We start from the raw sequence: 14101 nt of genomic DNA on the forward strand, positions 1-14101 counted from the left end.
GATATTCTCTTTGCCAAAATCGCATTATTAGGCGAAAGTAAGATACAATTCAGTACCCTATCCTAAAGCTTGCTGTTAGGAGGGAATCTGCAGCTTGCAGTGAAAGCGCTTCCAGAGGGGAGTCTAAGGAGGGCAAACATTTGATGGTAGCAGCTTCCCTGCGGGAGATAGTCTCTTTGCCAAAATCGCATTATTAGGCGAAAGTAAGTTACAATTCAGTACCCTATCCTAAAGCTTGCTGTTAGGAGGGAATCTGCAGCTTGCAGTGAAAGCGCTTCCAGAGGGGAGTCTAAGGAGGGCAAACATTTGATGGTAGCAGCTTCCCTGCGGGAGATACTCTCTTTGCCAAAATCGCATTATTAGGCGAAAGTAAGTTACAATTCAGTACCCTATCCTAAAGCTTGCTGTTAGGAGGGAATCTGCAGCTTGCAGTGAAAGCGCTTCCAGAGGGGAGTCTAATGAGGGCAAACATTTGATGGTAGCAGCTTCCCTGCGGGAGATACTCTCTTTGCCAAAATCGCATTATTAGTCGAAAGTAAGTTACAATTCAGTACCCTATCCTAAAGCTTGCTGTTAGGAGGGAATCTGCAGCTTGCAGTGAAAGCGCTTCCAGAGGGGAGTCTAATGAGGGCAAACATTTGATGGTAGCAGCTTCCCTGCGGGAGATAGTCTCTTTGCTAAAATCGCATTATTAGGCGAAAGTAAGTAACAATTCAGTACCCTATCCTAAAGCTTGCTGTTAGGAGGGAATCTGCAGCTTGCAGTGAAAGCGCTTCCAGAGGGGAGTCTAATGAGGGCAAACATTTGATGGTAGCAGCTTCCCTGTGGGAGATACTCTCTTTGCCAAAATCGCATTATTAGGCGAAAGTAAGTTACAATTCAGTACCCTATCCTAAAGCTTGCTGTTAGGAGGGAATCTGCAGCTTGCAGTGAAAGCGCTTCCAGAGGGGAGTCTAATGAGGGCAAACATTTGATGGTAGCAGCTTCCCTGCGGGAGATACTCTCTTTGCCAAAATCGCTTTATTAGGCGAAAGTAAGTAACAATTCAGTACCCTATCCTAAAGCTTGCTGTTAGGAGGGAATCTGCAGCTTGCAGTGAAAGCGCTTCCAGAGGGGAGTCTAATGAGGGCAAACATTTGATGGTAGCAGCTTCCCTGCGGGAGATACTCTCTTTGCCAAAATCGCATTATTAGGCGAAAGAAAGTTACAATTCAGTACCCTATCCTAAAGCTTGCTGTTAGGAGGGAATCTGAAGCTTGCAGTGAAAGCGCTTCCAGAGGGGAGTCTAATGAAGGCAAACATTTGATGGTAGCAGCTTCCCTGCGGGAGATACTCTCTTTGCCAAAATCGCATTATTAGTCGAAAGTAAGTTACAATTCAGTACCCTATCCTAAAGCTTGCTGTTAGGAGGGAATCTGCAGCTTGCAGTGAAAGCGCTTCCAGAGGGGAGTCTAATGAGGGCAAATATTTGATGGTAGCAGCTTCCCTGCGGGAGATATTCTCTTTGCCAAAATCGCCTTATTAGCCTCAGTTAAGTTACAATTCAGTACCCTATCCTAAAGCTTGCTGTTAGGAGGGCATCTGCAGCTTGCAGTGAAAGCGCTTCCAGAGGGGAGACTAATGAGGGCAAACATTTGATCGTAGCAGCTTCCCTGCGGGAGATAGTCTCTTTGCCAAAATCGCATTATTAGGCGAAAGTAAGAGACAATTCAGTACCCTATCCTAAAGCTTACTGTTAGGAGGGAATCTGCAGCTTGCAGTGAAAGCGCTTCCAGAGGGGAGTCTAATGAGGGCAAACATTTGATGGTAGCAGCTTCCCTGCGGGAGATACTCTCTTTGCCAAAATCGCATTATTAGGCGAAAGTAAGTTACAATTCAGTACCCTATCCTAAAGCTTGCTGTTAGGAGGGAATCTGCAGCTTGCAGTGAAAGCGCTTCCAGAGGGGAGTCTAATGAGGGCAAATATTTGATGGTAGCAGCTTCCCTGCGGGAGATATTCTCTTTGCCAATATCGCTTTATTAGGCGAAAGAAAGTTACAATTCAGTACCCTATCCTAAAGCTTGCTGTTAGGAGGGAATCTGCAGCTTGCAGAGAAAGCGCTTCCGGAGGGGAGTCTAACGAGGGCAAAGATTTGATGGTAGCAGCTTCCCTGCAGGAGATACTCTCTTTGACAAAATCGCCTTATTAGGCGAAAGTAAGTTACAATTCAGTACCCTATCCTAAAGTTTGCTGTTAGGAGGGAATCTGCAGCTTGCAGTGAAAGCGCTTCCAGAGGGGAGTCTAATGAGGGCAAATATTTGATGGTAGCAGCTTCCCTGCGGGAGATACTCTCTTTGCCAAAATCGCATTATTAGGCGAAAGTAAGATACAATTCAGTACCCTATCCTAAAGCTTGCTGTTAGGAGGGAATCTGCAGCTTGCAGTGAAAGCGCTTCCAGAGGGGAGTCTAAGGAGGGCAAACATTTGATGGTAGCAGCTTCCCTGCGGGAGATACTCTCTTTGCCAAAATCGCATTATTAGGCGAAAGTAAGTTACAATTCAGTACCCTATCCTAAAGCTTGCTGTTAGGAGGGAATCTGCAGCTTGCAGTGAAAGCGCTTCCAGAGGGGAGTCTAATGAGGGCAAATATTTGATCGTAGCAGCTTCCCTGCGGGAGATATTCTCTTTGCCAAAATCGCATTATTAGGCGAAAGTAAGATACAATTCAGTACCCTATCCTAAAGCTTGCTGTTAGGAGGGAATCTGCAGCTTGCAGTGAAAGCGCTTCCAGAGGGGAGTCTAATGAGGGCAAACATTTGATGGTAGCAGCTTCCCTGCGGGAGATAGTCTCTTTGCCAAAATCGCATTATTAGGCGAAAGTAAGTTACAATTCAGTACCCTATCCTAAAGCTTGCTGTTAGGAGGGAATCTGCAGCTTGCAGTGAAAGCGCTTCCAGAGGGGAGTCTAATGAGGGCAAACATTTGATGGTAGCAGCTTCCCTGCGGGAGATACTCTCTTTGCCAAAATCGCATTATTAGGCGAAAGTAAGTTACAATTCAGTACACTATCCTAAAGTTTGCTGTTAGGAGGGAATCTGCAGCTTGCAGTGAAAGCGCTTCCACAGGGGAGTCTAAGGAGGGCAAACATTTGATGGTAGCAGCTTCCCTGCGGGAGATACTCTCTTTGCCAAAATCGCATTATTAGGCGAAAGTAAGTTACAATTCAGTACCCTATCCTAAAGCTTGCTGTTAGGAGGGAATCTGCAGCTTGCAGTGAAAGCGCTTCCAGAGGGGAGTCTAATGAGGGCAAACATTTGATGGTAGCAGCTTCCCTGCGGGAGATATTCTCTTTGCCAAAATCGCATTATTAGGCGAAAGTAAGATACAATTCAGTACCCTATCCTAAAGCTTGCTGTTAGGAGGGAATCTGCAGCTTGCAGTGAAAGCGCTTCCAGAGGGGAGTCTAATGAGGGCAAACATTTGATGGTAGCAGCTTCCCTGCGGGAGATACTCTCTTTGCCAAAATCGCATTATTAGGCGAAAGTAAGTTACAATTCAGTACCCTATCCTAAAGCTTGCTGTTAGGAGGGAATCTGCAGCTTGCAGTGAAAGCGCTTCCAGAGGGGAGTCTAATGAGGGCAAACATTTGATGGTAGCAGCTTCCCTGCGGGAGATACTCTCTTTGCCAAAATCGCATTATTAGGCGAAAGTAAGTTACAATTCAGTACCCTATCCTAAAGCTTGCTGTTAGGAGGGAATCTGCAGCTTGCAGTGAAAGCGCTTCCAGAGGGGAGTCTAATGAGGGCAAACATTTGATGGTAGCAGCTTCCCTGCGGGAGATAGTCTCTTTGCCAAAATCGCATTATTAGGCGAAAGTAAGTAACAATTCAGTACCCTATCCTAAAGCTTGCTGTTAGGAGGGAATCTGCAGCTTGCAGTGAAAGCGCTTCCAGAGGGGAGTCTAATGAGGGCAAACATTTGATGGTAGCAGCTTCCCTGCGGGAGATACTCTCTTTGCCAAAATCGCATTATTAGGCGAAAGTAAGTTACAATTCAGTACCCTATCCTAAAGCTTGCTGTTAGGAGGGAATCTGCAGCTTGCAGTGAAAGCGCTTCCAGAGGGGAGTCTAATGAGGGCAAACATTTGATGGTAGCAGCTTCCCTGCGGGAGATACTCTCTTTGCCAAAATCGCTTTATTAGGCGAAAGTAAGTTAGAATTCAGTACCCTATCCTAAAGCTTGCTGTTAGGAGGGAATCTGCAGCTTGCAGTGAAAGCGCTTCCAGAGGGGAGTCTAATGAGGGCAAACATTTGATGGTAGCAGCTTCCCTGCGGGAGATACTCTCTTTGCCAAAATCGCATTATTAGGCGAAAGTAAGTTACAATTCAGTACCCTATCCTAAAGCTTGCTGTTAGGAGGGAATCTGCAGCTTGCAGTGAAAGCGCTTCCAGAGGGGAGTCTAATGAGGGCAAACATTTGATGGTAGCAGCTTCCCTGCGGGAGATACTCTCTTTGCCAAAATCGCATTATTAGGCGAAAGTAAGTTACAATTCAGTACCCTATCCTAAAGCTTGCTGTTAGGAGGGAATCTGCAGCTTGCAGTGAAAGCGCTTCCAGAGGGGAGTCTAAGGAGGGCAAACATTTGATGGTAGCAGCTTCCCTGCGGGAGATAGTCTCTTTGCTAAAATCGCATTATTAGGCGAAAGTAAGTTACAATTCAGTACCCTATCCTAAAGCTTGCTGTTAGGAGGGAATCTGCAGCTTGCAGTGAAAGCGCTTCCAGAGGGGAGTCTAATGAGGGCAAACATTTGATGGTAGCAGCTTCCCTGCGGGAGATACTCTCTTTGCCAAAATCGCATTATTAGGCGAAAGTAAGTTACAATTCAGTACCCTATCCTAAAGCTTGCTGTTAGGAGGGAATCTGCAGCTTGCAGTGAAAGCGCTTCCAGAGGGGAGTCTAATGAGGGCAAACATTTGATGGTAGCAGCTTCCCTGCGGGAGATAGTCTCTTTGCCAAAATCGCATTATTAGGCGAAAGTAAGTAACAATTCAGTACCCTATCCTAAAGCTTGCTGTTAGGAGGGAATCTGCAGCTTGCAGTGAAAGCGCTTCCAGAGGGGAGTCTAATGAGGGCAAACATTTGATGGTAGCAGCTTCCCTGCGGGAGATACTCTCTTTGCCAAAATCGCATTATTAGGCGAAAGTAAGTTACAATTCAGTACCCTATCCTAAAGCTTGCTGTTAGGAGGGAATCTGCAGCTTGCAGTGAAAGCGCTTCCAGAGGGGAGTCTAATGAGGGCAAACATTTGATGGTAGCAGCTTCCCTGCGGGAGATACTCTCTTTGCCAAAATCGCTTTATTAGGCGAAAGTAAGTTAGAATTCAGTACCCTATCCTAAAGCTTGCTGTTAGGAGGGAATCTGCAGCTTGCAGTGAAAGCGCTTCCAGAGGGGAGTCTAATGAGGGCAAACATTTGATGGTAGCAGCTTCCCTGCGGGAGATACTCTCTTTGCCAAAATCGCATTATTAGGCGAAAGTAAGTTACAATTCAGTACCCTATCCTAAAGCTTGCTGTTAGGAGGGAATCTGCAGCTTGCAGTGAAAGCGCTTCCAGAGGGGAGTCTAATGAGGGCAAACATTTGATGGTAGCAGCTTCCCTGCGGGAGATACTCTCTTTGCCAAAATCGCATTATTAGGCGAAAGTAAGTTACAATTCAGTACCCTATCCTAAAGCTTGCTGTTAGGAGGGAATCTGCAGCTTGCAGTGAAAGCGCTTCCAGAGGGGAGTCTAATGAGGGCAAACATTTGATGGTAGCAGCTTCCCTGCGGGAGATAGTCTCTTTGCTAAAATCGCATTATTAGGCGAAAGTAAGTAACAATTCAGTACCCTATCCTAAAGCTTGCTGTTAGGAGGGAATCTGCAGCTTGCAGTGAAAGCGCTTCCAGAGGGGAGTCTAATGAGGGCAAACATTTGATGGTAGCAGCTTCCCTGCGGGAGATACTCTCTTTGCCAAAATCGCATTATTAGGCGAAAGTAAGTTACAATTCAGTACCCTATCCTAAAGCTTGCTGTTAGGAGGGAATCTGCAGCTTGCAGTGAAAGCGCTTCCAGAGGGGAGTCTAAGGAGGGCAAACATTTGATGGTAGCAGCTTCCCTGCGGGAGATACTCTCTTTGCCAAAATCGCATTATTAGGCGAAAGTAAGTTACAATTCAGTACCCTATCCTAAAGCTTGCTGTTAGGAGGGAATCTGCAGCTTGCAGTGAAAGCGCTTCCAGAGGGGAGTCTAAGGAGGGCAAACATTTGATGGTAGCAGCTTCCCTGTGGGAGATACTCTCTTTGCCAAAATCGCATTATTAGGCGAAAGTAAGTTACAATTCAGTACCCTATCCTAAAGCTTGCTGTTAGGAGGGAATCTGCAGCTTGCAGTGAAAGCGCTTCCAGAGGGGAGTTTAATGAGGGCAAACATTTGATGGTAGCAGCTTCCCTGCGGGAGATATTCTCTTTGCCAAAATCGCCTTATTTGCCTCAGTTAAGTTACAATTCAGTACCCTATCCTAAAGCTTGTTGTTAGGAGGGAATCTGCAGCTTGCAGTGAAAGCGCTTCCGGAGGGGAGTCTAACGATGGCAAAGATTTGATGGTAGCAGCTTCCCTGCGGGAGATATTCTCTTTGCCAAAATCGCCTTATTAGCCTCAGTTAAGTTACAATTCAGTACCCTATCCTAAAGCTTGCTGTTAGGAGGGAATCTGCAGCTTGCAGTGAAAGCGCTTCCAGAGGGGAGTCTAATGAGGGCAAATATTTGATGGTAGCAGCTTCCCTGCGGGAGATATTCTCTTTGCCAAAATCGCATTATTAGGCGAAAGTAAGTTACAATTCAGTACCCTATCCTAAAGCTTGCTGTTAGGAGGGAATCTGCAGCTTGCAGTGAAAGCGCTTCCAGAGGGGAGTCTAAGGAGGGCAAACATTTGATGGTAGCAGCTTCCCTGCGGGAGATAGTCTCTTTGCTAAAATCGCATTATTAGGCGAAAGTAAGTTACAATTCAGTACCCTATCCTAAAGCTTGCTGTTAGGAGGGAATCTGCAGCTTGCAGTGAAAGCGCTTCCGGAGGGGAGTCTAACGAGGGCAAAGATTTGATGGTAGCAGCTTCCCTGCGGGAGATATTCTCTTTGCCAAAATCGCCTTATTAGCCTCAGTTAAGTTACAATTCAGTACCCTATCCTAAAGCTTGCTGTTAGGAGGGAATCTGCAGCTTGCAGTGAAAGCGCTTCCAGAGGGGAGTCTAATGAGGGCAAATATTTGATCGTAGCAGCTTCCCTGCGGGAGATATTCTCTTTCCCAAAATCGCATTATTAGGGGAAAGTAAGATACAATTCAGTACCCTATCCTAAAGCTTGCTGTTAGGAGGGAATCTGCAGCTTGCAGTGAAAGCGCTTCCAGAGGGGAGTCTAATGAGGGCAAACATTTGATGGTAGCAGCTTCCCTGCGGGAGATACTCTCTTTGCCAAAATCGCATTATTAGGCGAAAGTAAGTTAGAATTCAGTACCCTATCCTAAAGCTTGCTGTTAGGAGGGAATCTGCAGCTTGCAGTGAAAGCGCTTCCAGAGGGGAGTCTAATGAGGGCAAACATTTGATGGTAGCAGCTTCCCTGCGGGAGATACTCTCTTTGCCAAAATCGCATTATTAGGCGAAAGTAAGTTACAATTCAGTACCCTATCCTAAAGCTTGCTGTTAGGAGGGAATCTGCAGCTTGCAGTGAAAGCGCTTCCAGAGGGGAGTCTAATGAGGGCAAACATTTGATGGTAGCAGCTTCCCTGCGGGAGATACTCTCTTTGCCAAAATCGCATTATTAGGCGAAAGTAAGTTACAATTCAGTACCCTATCCTAAAGCTTGCTGTTAGGAGGGAATCTGCAGCTTGCAGTGAAAGCGCTTCCAGAGGGGAGTCTAATGAGGGCAAACATTTGATGGTAGCAGCTTCCCTGCGGGAGATAGTCTCTTTGCTAAAATCGCATTATTAGGCGAAAGTAAGTAACTATTCAGTACCCTATCCTAAAGCTTGCTGTTAGGAGGGAATCTGCAGCTTGCAGTGAAAGCGCTTCCAGAGGGGAGTCTAATGAGGGCAAACATTTGATGGTAGCAGCTTCCCTGCGGGAGATACTCTCTTTGCCAAAATCGCATTATTAGGCGAAAGTAAGTTACAATTCAGTACCCTATCCTAAAGCTTGCTGTTAGGAGGGAATCTGCAGCTTGCAGTGAAAGCGCTTCCAGAGGGGAGTCTAAGGAGGGCAAACATTTGATGGTAGCAGCTTCCCTGCGGGAGATACTCTCTTTGCCAAAATCGCATTATTAGGCGAAAGTAAGTTACAATTCAGTACCCTATCCTAAAGCTTGCTGTTAGGAGGGAATCTGCAGCTTGCAGTGAAAGCGCTTCCAGAGGGGAGTCTAAGGAGGGCAAACATTTGATGGTAGCAGCTTCCCTGTGGGAGATACTCTCTTTGCCAAAATCGCATTATTAGGCGAAAGTAAGTTACAATTCAGTACCCTATCCTAAAGCTTGCTGTTAGGAGGGAATCTGCAGCTTGCAGTGAAAGCGCTTCAAGAGGGGAGTTTAATGAGGGCAAACATTTGATGGTAGCAGCTTCCCTGCGGGAGATATTCTCTTTGCCAAAATCGCCTTATTTGCCTCAGTTAAGTTACAATTCAGTACCCTATCCTAAAGCTTGCTGTTAGGAGGGAATCTGCAGCTTGCAGTGAAAGCGCTTCAAGAGGGGAGTCTAACGATGGCAAAGATTTGATGGTAGCAGCTTCCCTGCGGGAGATATTCTCTTTGCCAAAATCGCCTTATTAGCCTCAGTTAAGTTACAATTCAGTACCCTATCCTAAAGCTTGCTGTTAGGAGGGAATCTGCAGCTTGCAGTGAAAGCGCTTCCAGAGGGGAGTCTAATGAGGGCAAATATTTGATGGTAGCAGCTTCCCTGCGGGAGATATTCTCTTTGCCAAAATCGCATTATTAGGCGAAAGTAAGTTACAATTCAGTACCCTATCCTAAAGCTTGCTGTTAGGAGGGAATCTGCAGCTTGCAGTGAAAGCGCTTCCAGAGGGGAGTCTAAGGAGGGCAAACATTTGATGGTAGCAGCTTCCCTGCGGGAGATAGTCTCTTTGCTAAAATCGCATTATTAGGCGAAAGTAAGTTACAATTCAGTACCCTATCCTAAAGCTTGCTGTTAGGAGGGAATCTGCAGCTTGCAGTGAAAGCGCTTCCGGAGGGGAGTCTAACGAGGGCAAAGATTTGATGGTAGCAGCTTCCCTGCGGGAGATATTCTCTTTGCCAAAATCGCCTTATTAGCCTCAGTTAAGTTACAATTCAGTACCCTATCCTAAAGCTTGCTGTTAGGAGGGAATCTGCAGCTTGCAGTGAAAGCGCTTCCAGAGGGGAGTCTAATGAGGGCAAATATTTGATCGTAGCAGCTTCCCTGCGGCAGATATTCTCTTTCCCAAAATCGCATTATTAGGGGAAAGTAAGATACAATTCAGTACCCTATCCTAAAGCTTGCTGTTAGGAGGGAATCTGCAGCTTGCAGTGAAAGCGCTTCCAGAGGGGAGTCTAATGAGGGCAAACATTTGATGGTAGCAGCTTCCCTGCGGGAGATACTCTCTTTGCCAAAATCGCATTATTAGGCGAAAGTAAGTTACAATTCAGTACCCTATCCTAAAGCTTGCTGTTAGGAGGGAATCTGCAGCTTGCAGTGAAAGCGCTTCCAGAGGGGAGTCTAAGGAGGGCAAACATTTGATGGTAGCAGCTTCCCTGCGGGAGATACTCTCTTTGCCAAAATCGCATTATTAGGCGAAAGTAAGTTACAATTCAGTACCCTATCCTAAAGCTTGCTGTTAGGAGGGAATCTGCAGCTTGCAGTGAAAGCGCTTCCAGAGGGGAGTCTAATGAGGGCAAACATTTGATGGTAGCAGCTTCCCTGCGGGAGATAGTCTCTTTGCCAAAATCGCATTATTAGGCGAAAGTAAGTAACAATTCAGTACCCTATCCTAAAGCTTGCTGTTAGGAGGGAATCTGCAGCTTGCAGTGAAAGCGCTTCCAGAGGGGAGTCTAATGAGGGCAAACATTTGATGGTAGCAGCTTCCCTGCGGGAGATACTCTCTTTGCCAAAATCGCATTATTAGGCGAAAGTAAGTTACAATTCAGTACCCTATCCTAAAGCTTGCTGTTAGGAGGGAATCTGCAGCTTGCAGTGAAAGCGCTTCCAGAGGGGAGTCTAATGAGGGCAAACATTTGATGGTAGCAGCTTCCCTGCGGGAGATACTCTCTTTGCCAAAATCGCTTTATTAGGCGAAAGTAAGTTAGAATTCAGTACCCTATCCTAAAGCTTGCTGTTAGGAGGGAATCTGCAGCTTGCAGTGAAAGCGCTTCCAGAGGGGAGTCTAATGAGGGCAAACATTTGATGGTAGCAGCTTCCCTGCGGGAGATACTCTCTTTGCCAAAATCGCATTATTAGGCGAAAGTAAGTTACAATTCAGTACCCTATCCTAAAGCTTGCTGTTAGGAGGGAATCTGCAGCTTGCAGTGAAAGCGCTTCCAGAGGGGAGTCTAATGAGGGCAAACATTTGATGGTAGCAGCTTCCCTGCGGGAGATACTCTCTTTGCTAAAATCGCATTATTAGGCGAAAGTAAGTAACAATTCAGTACCCTATCCTAAAGCTTGCTGTTAGGAGGGAATCTGCAGCTTGCAGTGAAAGCGCTTCCAGAGGGGAGTCTAATGAGGGCAAACATTTGATGGTAGCAGCTTCCCTGTGGGAGATACTCTCTTTGCCAAAATCGCCTTATTAGCCGCAGTTAAGTTACAATTCAGTACCCTATCCTAAAGCTTGCTGTTAGGAGGGAATCTGCAGCTTGCAGTGAAAGCGCTTCCAGAGGGGAGTCTAAGGAGGGCAAACATTTGATGGTAGCAGCTTCCCTGCGGGAGATACTCTCTTTGCCAAAATCGCATTATTAGGCGAAAGTAAGTTACAATTCAGTACCCTATCCTAAAGCTTGCTGTTAGGAGGGAATCTGCAGCTTGCAGTGAAAGCGCTTCCAGAGGGGAGTCTAATGAGGGCAAATATTTGATCGTAGCAGCTTCCCTGCGGGAGATATTCTCTTTGCCAAAATCGCATTATTAGGCGAAAGTAAGATACAATTCAGTACCCTATCCTAAAGCTTGCTGTTAGGAGGGAATCTGCAGCTTGCAGTGAAAGCGCTTCCAGAGGGGAGTCTAATGAGGGCAAACATTTGATGGTAGCAGCTTCCCTGCGGGAGATAGTCTCTTTGCCAAAATCGCATTATTAGGCGAAAGTAAGTTACAATTCAGTACCCTATCCTAAAGCTTGCTGTTAGGAGGGAATCTGCAGCTTGCAGTGAAAGCGCTTCCAGAGGGGAGTCTAATGAGGGCAAACATTTGATGGTAGCAGCTTCCCTGCGGGAGATACTCTCTTTGCCAAAATCGCATTATTAGGCGAAAGTAAGTTACAATTCAGTACACTATCCTAAAGCTTGCTGTTAGGAGGGAATCTGCAGCTTGCAGTGAAAGCGCTTCCAGAGGGGAGTCTAATGAGGGCAAACATTTGATGGTAGCAGCTTCCCTGCGGGAGATACTCTCTTTGCCAAAATCGCATTATTAGGCGAAAGTAAGTAACAATTCAGTACCCTATCCTAAAGCTTGCTGTTAGAAGGGAATCTGCAGCTTGCAGTGAAAGCGCTTCCACAGGGGAGTCTAAGGAGGGCAAACATTTGATGGTAGCAGCTTCCCTGCGGGAGATACTCTCTTTGCCAAAATCGCATTATTAGGCGAAAGTAAGTTACAATTCAGTACCCTATCCTAAAGCTTGCTGTTAGGAGGGAATCTGCAGCTTGCAGTGAAAGCGCTTCCAGAGGGGAGTCTAATGAGGGCAAACATTTGATGGTAGCAGCTTCCCTGCGGGAGATATTCTCTTTGCCAAAATCGCATTATTAGGCGAAAGTAAGATACAATTCAGTACCCTATCCTAAAGCTTGCTGTTAGGAGGGAATCTGCAGCTTGCAGTGAAAGCGCTTCCAGAGGGGAGTCTAATGAGGGCAAACATTTGATGGTAGCAGCTTCCCTGCGGGAGATACTCTCTTTGCCAAAATCGCATTATTAGGCGAAAGTAAGTTACAATTCAGTACCCTATCCTAAAGCTTGCTGTTAGGAGGGAATCTGCAGCTTGCAGTGAAAGCGCTTCCAGAGGGGAGTCTAATGAGGGCAAACATTTGATGGTAGCAGCTTCCCTGCGGGAGATACTCTCTTTGCCAAAATCGCATTATTAGGCGAAAGTAAGTTACAATTCAGTACCCTATCCTAAAGCTTGCTGTTAGGAGGGAATCTGCAGCTTGCAGTGAAAGCGCTTCCAGAGGGGAGTCTAATGAGGGCAAACATTTGATGGTAGCAGCTTCCCTGCGGGAGATAGTCTCTTTGCCAAAATCGCATTATTAGGCGAAAGTAAGTAACAATTCAGTACCCTATCCTAAAGCTTGCTGTTAGGAGGGAATCTGCAGCTTGCAGTGAAAGCGCTTCCAGAGGGGAGTCTAATGAGGGCAAACATTTGATGGTAGCAGCTTCCCTGCGGGAGATACTCTCTTTGCCAAAATCGCATTATTAGGCGAAAGTAAGTTACAATTCAGTACCCTATCCTAAAGCTTGCTGTTAGGAGGGAATCTGCAGCTTGCAGTGAAAGCGCTTCCAGAGGGGAGTCTAATGAGGGCAAACATTTGATGGTAGCAGCTTCCCTGCGGGAGATACTCTCTTTGCCAAAATCGCTTTATTAGGCGAAAGTAAGTTAGAATTCAGTACCCTATCCTAAAGCTTGCTGTTAGGAGGGAATCTGCAGCTTGCAGTGAAAGCGCTTCCAGAGGGGAGTCTAATGAGGGCAAACATTTGATGGTAGCAGCTTCCCTGCGGGAGATACTCTCTTTGCCAAAATCGCATTATTAGGCGAAAGTAAGTTACAATTCAGTACCCTATCCTAAAGCTTGCTGTTAGGAGGGAATCTGCAGCTTGCAGTGAAAGCGCTTCCAGAGGGGAGTCTAAGGAGGGCAAACATTTGATGGTAGCAGCTTCCCTGCGGGAGATACTCTCTTTGCCAAAATCGCATTATTAGGCGAAAGTAAGTTACAATTCAGTACCCTATCCTAAAGCTTGCTGTTAGGAGGGAATCTGCAGCTTGCAGTGAAAGCGCTTCCAGAGGGGAGTCTAATGAGGGCAAACATTTGATGGTAGCAGCTTCCCTGCGGGAGATAGTCTCTTTGCTAAAATCGCATTATTAGGCGAAAGTAAGTAACAATTCAGTACCCTATCCTAAAGCTTGCTGTTAGGAGGGAATCTGCAGCTTGCAGTGAAAGCGCTTCCAGAGGGGAGTCTAATGAGGGCAAACATTTGATGGTAGCAGCTTCCCTGCGGGAGATACTCTCTTTGCCAAAATCGCATTATTAGGCGAAAGTAAGTTACAATTCAGTACCCTATCCTAAAGCTTGCTGTTAGGAGGGAATCTGCAGCTTGCAGTGAAAGCGCTTCCAGAGGGGAGTCTAAGGAGGGCAAACATTTGATGGTAGCAGCTTCCCTGCGGGAGATACTCTCTTTGCCAAAATCGCATTATTAGGCGAAAGTAAGTTACAATTCAGTACCCTATCCTAAAGCTTGCTGTTAGGAGGGAATCTGCAGCTTGCAGTGAAAGCGCTTCCAGAGGGGAGTCTAAGGAGGGCAAACATTTGATGGTAGCAGCTTCCCTGCGGGAGATACTCTCTTTGCCAAAATCGCATTATTAGGCGAAAGTAAGTTACAATTCAGTACCCTATCCTAAAGCTTGCTGTTAGGAGGGAATCTGCAGCTTGCAGTGAAAGCGCTTCCAGAGGGGAGTTTAATGAGGGCAAACATTTGATGGTAGCAGCTTCCCTGCGGGAGATATTCTCTTTGCCAAAATCGCCTTATTTGCCTCAGTTAAGTTACAATTCAGTACCCTATCCTAAAGCTTGTTGTTAGGAGGGAATCTGCAGCTTGCAGTGAAAGCGCTTCCGGAGGGGAGTCTAACGATGGCAAAGATTTGATGGTAGCAGCTTC

This window comes from Phaenicophaeus curvirostris, unplaced genomic scaffold (genome assembly GCF_032191515.1).
Source record: "Phaenicophaeus curvirostris isolate KB17595 unplaced genomic scaffold, BPBGC_Pcur_1.0 scaffold_259, whole genome shotgun sequence".
NCBI classification, from domain to species: Eukaryota; Metazoa; Chordata; class Aves; order Cuculiformes; family Cuculidae; genus Phaenicophaeus; species Phaenicophaeus curvirostris.